This window comes from Labrus mixtus, chromosome 13, assembly GCF_963584025.1.
Source record: "Labrus mixtus chromosome 13, fLabMix1.1, whole genome shotgun sequence".
Lineage (NCBI taxonomy): Eukaryota > Metazoa > Chordata > Actinopteri > Labriformes > Labridae > Labrus > Labrus mixtus.
The window spans coordinates 8,269,986-8,276,557 of record NC_083624.1 but is presented as its reverse complement, the minus strand read 5'-3'; the positions used below and the strand labels follow the sequence as shown (position 1 = coordinate 8,276,557).

General features: G+C 38.8%; 1 long non-coding RNA gene across 1 annotated transcript; it reads right to left on the bottom strand.

The window, feature by feature from the left end:
- Window positions 1-1,089: 1,089 nt before the first annotated feature.
- Window positions 1,090-2,709, bottom strand: LOC132987548 (uncharacterized). Its single transcript, XR_009675626.1, has 2 exons — window positions 2,090-2,709; window positions 1,090-1,994 (listed from the first exon to the last, which is right to left on the bottom strand). It is a non-coding gene; the product is annotated as an uncharacterized LOC132987548 (long non-coding RNA).
- Between the last annotated feature and the right edge of the window lie 3,863 nt (window positions 2,710-6,572).

Genomic DNA, 6,572 nt, shown 5'->3' with positions numbered 1-6,572 from the left:
TATGGTGACGACTCACTACGCGCGAATAGCGTCTCGCGTGACGTAGCGAACACGCAACGTTTGTGGGGGTCCAATGGACACCTTTACCTTTCGGGGGTGAATACAAAGAGACGCATCATTCGAAAGATTATCAGACAAGGGGATATCTTGTTTTCAAGTTAAAACGTTGCTTGGCCAATACGAGAATCACCACTTGATTGCAAAGGCAATTATTGATTTCAGGTCTGATTTAAGCATTTAAGTGATGTTAAGTAGAAGCAGGGGTGCTGCCAGGAACTCTGTGCTCCATGAATACATATCTCTCATTGAGCAACACTAAGGCTGTCTGAATGTTACTGTTTTGCAAAAGAAAAAAAGGGGAAATACAATGGAAGTTATTGTTATGATCACAGAAGTTTATAATTATATATGTAAAAAAAACAAAAAAAACTAATGTTACTTTCAACATTTTTTTGGGGCCCTTATCAATCATGGGCCCGTAGAAACGTCCTAACTTTTCTCCCCCTTTACGGTGTCCCTGAGTAGAAGTATTTAGTTTCTGTCTACCTGTGGAGGCAATAATACGCATAGATGCTTCTTAATTACAAGAAGAAGTTCAAGATAAATATCTGGCTAAGTTTGATCTCAAATGCCCAACTACACTGCAGCTGCATTTTTTTTTACAATCAGAATAATCAGAAGGCAAAGACATTCATTCTGCAATGGAGCAAGGGGTTGATAAATTATGTTTGAAACCTTTCTTTGTTACCTCAAAACTGTTTCCAGCTTTTGCAACAAGAATGGTTTCCATCGTATGACCACAAATACCCTTATATACACAGTGGTGTGGTTATGCCTAAATCAGAATTTTTTAGTACATTTAAACATACCAGGAATTTGACTTGGTGACAAAAGAAGTGGATATACTCAAAATATATATATATATATTTTTTAAATGGCCCATCCAGTAGAGGATAAACGGCCTCTGTTATAAATAGTGACATATAAAACTACACCTTAAATGTGGCTGTCATCTGCAAAGTTACATATTAAGTATTTAATTTCACTTGATTATATGTTACAATTAGGTCCAAAATATAACGCTCTAAATTGTTTAAAAGGTTTATTAGTTTGTTTCTGAAGGCAACTAGCAACCCCCCTCTTGGTGGCTTGGTTCCCACGCCCCCCACTTGAGAAACCACTGGCCTAGAGCAGAGCTATTCCTCATTAAAAACATATGAACAAGTATATAAATAGTACATTTGAAAGCTAAATTAAGCACTACAGTCCACACAAACATCAGATTTAGAGGAGATCATTAAAAATATAGTTTACATGAAACAATACATTTTAGTATATATATATATATATTAAACTTTAAAATCAATTCTGTAAAACATTGTCAAACACAAGACATGTAGTTAAAGCATAAGGTTAAGATAAACAAAAACTACAAACACCTATGTGGATAGTGTAATGCATGTAATGTGCACTGTAATAAACTCCGAAAAGGTCCGAAAATCTCTGCAATGTTCCTTTAAGCAGGAAGCCCCTCCTACTACGCGTGTATGATCACGTTTAAAGTAACTGGAATTAGAGGCAGAGTGAGACCTCTTTCGTTTATGTTCCTCTTCGACAACATCCATTCGTATTTCTCTTTTTTTCCCTCCGTCGCGCATGCGCAGGAAGAGCAATCAGTGGTGGCATGGTTGGCAATTAAACTGCTCCATTAAGCTGCTTTAACCTACCCGATGCATATCACATCTCCAGTCTAAACTGACTCCCAATGAGCCGCAAAACATGATATACTCTGATCTGGTTTTGTTGGAGAGACTACAACAAGCTGTTTTGAAGTACACAGCTCAGGTCCAATCAGGGGCAGGGATCCGGGTTGAGAGAGTTCATGCGCTCAGCATGATCTGTCCGTGCAACAACGAGTTTCCTCACGTAATTTCATCCAAATAAACAGGAGGGGGAACCAAACGGAGGCAGAAAGAAAAGATAATCCAATAATACTGCAATAAGAAAACATATATATATATATAGGATATAAATGGTGTCAAAGGAACCAAACTGAAATGCATGTGCAGTAAGATCAATCCACACTCACTTCTAAGTACACAAAGATAAAGATCAATCATATATACCAACATCAAAGATTAGGTGGTGATAATATCCCCTTCATGAGCGCAAATTAAAGTCGAATGAAGTGATGATCACGTTTTTAATATGGCGGATCAGGTGCGTTCAAGTGACTAAAAACCAACTGTGAAAGGTGCAGAAGGAATTCACGTCATGCAGATAATGAAACACATCTCCGCATCACCTCAAACGCCCCTTAAATGATCAGATTAAGTGGATAAAAGGAGAAGCAGTGAATGTGGAATAGTTTGTATTCGCTAAATCAGCCTGAGAAAGTAAGCTATAAAACAGCCGGGTTGCCAGGTTTGATGTCGATGTTTTTTTTTTTTTTTTTTTTTGGTAATCAGAATTTATTGCATTTCTCTGTTTCATCTCGTTCAAATTCCACTGAAATAGATTAAAACGTGATCAGGATTAAAGCAGAAAGGGATTAAGACGGATTCCTAATCACCAAACTGGTAGCCTTTATGTAATTAGAATGTGTATGAGGCGTTTGGGGACCTCCGTTAATTTTCATGTTTCCTTCCAATGCAATAACGTCCTCTACTCTTTTGGCTCTTTACACGTAACATGCGCACCTTTCAAAGGATATGTTAGTATTTATCTTAAACCTAACGCAACTGGTGGCAAATGTGACACATGCGATGCTATTGTGTTTAAATTAGACTATAAACCTTTGCAGTAGGGGAAAGCAACCTAATAGATACATCGATAAAATCTCGGGTTAAAAGTTGATCCAATGTGGGTCAAAACACTAAATCTACCCCAGAAGCAAAAAATAGCCAACAAACGCACCCCACATGACTGTTGTTTGATTCAGTAGCCGTAACTCAAAGTTCTGAGTCCAAAACCATAAAATTGAGCTATAAAGTTGAGTGTCCAAAAGGGGGATTTGGCGACTTAGGCTATGTGTTGATCATAGACTGTAAATAGGTGTTGATCGAGAAAGTCAAATAAGCATCGGCTTTATAAGTTTACTTACTTTTTGGATGAGCTAACTTGGACCCAGCATGTGAACCACTCGATCCTACAATAACCATAATTAAACATTATAGCTTTTCCCCCCTGTGAGGCGTCTTTCCTTGTGAATTTAATAAACCCCACAATTTAAAATATTAAACCCGCTGCTAGACTACTCTATGGTTATTTGTCTAACCTTTTAACCCTTTCAATGAGCTGTTGTTGATTTGCTCATGTTGAAATGTCCATTTTCCCCGCAGCTCTTTCTGGTTTGTGTTTTGAATGTCATAATAAGTCTATACAAAAAAACTGAGGAAACAAGTTATTAAGTCTTTGAATGCCACAAATTCTAAGTCTTGACTGGTCGGTATTATCGTTTGTCCCCCCCCCCAATGTGCACCTTTCTCACCTTGTTTCTTAAAGCTGCAGTACCTTTCCTCCAGGAGTTCCTTGATTTATTTACTTGACCCCCCTCAGGCTTTACAGAGCCTTTAACAGATGAGTATCCACTCAGCACCTCAGCACCATCGACTGTAAATATTACTGCTCAGCACACAGCAGCCCAGGGTTTCATGTTGTGTTTAAGTCTGATGGTTTAAAAAAAAATGAATATTGATACTCCTCCCACTTTGTTTCTTTCCCATGCATACAGGAACAATTGTCACTCGCTCTTTCTCTCCCACTCTGCAGTAAAGTTCAAACTACTGTAGTAATAGCAAACGGAGGGTTGCCTTCTCAAGCCAGGTTGTGTTTTAAGCATTGTTGTTCAACTCGTCACCAGGGAAATGTCTTGTATCGGTCCTCTGAGAGCTTCTGCTGTCACCGCGTTGACCTTTTTGATGAAATATTCACGTCCTAAAAAAGTAAGACTCCACACGAGTCATCCTGCAGAGTAATTTAAAGTTTTGAAATTATACTAACACTGAATTTAATCCAACATAAGAGTTTCATTTGAATTTAGACACTGATTTATTTTTGAGAGCATTGATAGGTAAAAAGGGGCAAAAATGATTTTAAAGATGCTTCATCTCAGTACTTAACAGAGGACAGCTTGACATTTGGGTTGAACAAAGAGGATTTTTATTTGGATAGAGGTTGGAGGTAAATGGAGTTTCAAATTTTTTATCATTATTGTATGGATGCATATTCTACAAAACGGCCCTCTTCATGTACAAAGAGAAAAGAGGACTTTACAATTCCCCCCCCCCCTTTCCTTTGCACCATTTGTATCTGTCAACATTGTCTTTGTATTCTGTCGGGCATTGCTGTTATTCATAAATACTTTTTTAAATACCAACCTAAACATTTCCACTGAATTTTTGGGGCTCAGTCTGTAGGGATTGGGTTGGGAGCTGGAGGTTTCGCTGGTCCAAGCCCCGGTGTGGACCAAACATGGAAGTTGGTCTGGAAGCTGGAGAGGTGCCAGGGCACTTCCTGAGTACTGCAGAGGTGCTCTTGAGCAAGGCACAGCTCTGGTGCGCTCCCTGTGTTGCAGTTTGTGGCAGCCCCACTCTGACGTCTCTCCACTAATTCATGTCCACAGAACTAAGAGTGGAAATAAATACGTAGACAATTTTATCATAGAGACACACAGTGACATTTCTGAGCCTCTAAACAAACAGCATGGGGCTCACACTTCCTCACCATAGACTGTAAGTTCCTCACACATACTTCACAGTGTTTACCTGCAGGAACATTCAAGGCTTAATTACATTCAGAGAGCTGTGAACTAGAGAGTCTTCAGGCAAACCAGGAGACCTGTGGGATCTTCAACAAGTGATCGGGACTGAAAGTATTTTGAAAAAACTATCAGCAAACAAAGAGAGAAAACAGACTAATGTATCGCCGTGAATGCCCATTTTTTTCTGGACTATATTTCTGTTATACACAGTAAGATTCATCTCAACTAAAAGTCTCATTTCTGCTGACCAATTCTGAATGCATGCTAAAAGATGACGTAGTTCTTAGTTGATGCTCTCTTCCTGCCGGGGAGCCACTGATATCCGTTCATTTCCAGGTCATTTAAAAATCAATCGGGTAAAATCGTTGTGGATTGGTGATTCACTGTTGTTCCAGCTTCATTATGAATGCACCGGAAAGTAGTGTGAAGTCCATATTGATTTTAAAAAAGACCCTCAGAATGATAACTAAAGTCAACGGCCAATAAGGAACACTGTAACCAGGTGAGTCATGCAAACACAAATTCGGGTTGGGGGGGTGGGGGTTAAGTTAGAGTGGGGTCAAAGGGGTCCTTCTAAGAAAAAAATTATCAAATGTTCTACATTTTGAAACATTTATTATCAAAGCAAAATGGGTTCCATTTCTTTAAGGGATAATTTGGATATATGATATATGGCACACGTAGAAGAATGTGTCTGACTTTAAATATTATTAATCATGACTACATGAGTGAATTGACATGACGAGCCTGACTGAACATTTTTCCCAGAGTTCGCTGATACATCCCGTTCAGCACAAAGAGGGGATAGTGTGTTGCACCAAGGACTGCTTTTTAAAATTTTATATAATTGTTTTTTAGGTGAACCATCACAATTTTTCCTTATCATTTTCAGCCACACTGATTGGGTCTGATCACAATCCCAGTCATCACTTACCTAAAACTTATCTAAAACACATGGTATGCTAGTATTCAAAAAGCTAAACCGAAACTCTTTTCCTCTGTCTGACATATTTGGTAAAAGACTGAAATGAAAACCGTCTGAAGCCGTTTAATGGCCAAGGAGTGTCACAGGTGTTGGGTTACATATCTGGAGAGTCTTTATGTCTGATCACACTAAACTGAGCTTTACCTCTATGACACCAGGTAAGAGATATTGGAATAATATAATGAGATCAAATTACTTAGAAATATAATTCAAGAAAAAATAAATGTCAGATAAATGTTTGCACAAGACTGAACACACCAGGAACCTTCAAGTTTGTATCTGCTTATCAAAACCACATGACCTATTTCATTTTCATACAAACATACAGCACATGCCTCCAAATGTTCTCGGGCTGCTCCAGCTGTTGTAGCTCTTGAAATCTATTGATTGAAAGTACAAGAATTGAGGTCACATTTACATGTGCCTTTTAGCTGTTGCTTATAAAGTCATTTAAACAGTCAAAAGTAGAACAACTGGGTATACTTCTTTACTTTCACATTTTAGTCAGAACCGAAAGACAAACTTAAAACTTGTGGGTGTCGAGGCAGCACGAAGAGTCAAGTTTCCGTGATCCAACACAAGGACATATCGCTGCCCCAAGCCGAGTTCTCGGGCGAAGACGCGAGGCATGTTCACACAAACATTTTTCATTAGATGCTCAAGTCTTACTGTAGAAGAACTGCTTTATTATTTTTCTGCAGGTATACCATTCAAACCCAGATGGACAAGATGTCGGAGCAGCATTCAGCGTCTGTTAAAAAAAGACAAGGCCTGAGCTCTGCAGCAATCAGTCTAGATCCTTGACCCTGACCCTCACTAGCAGGA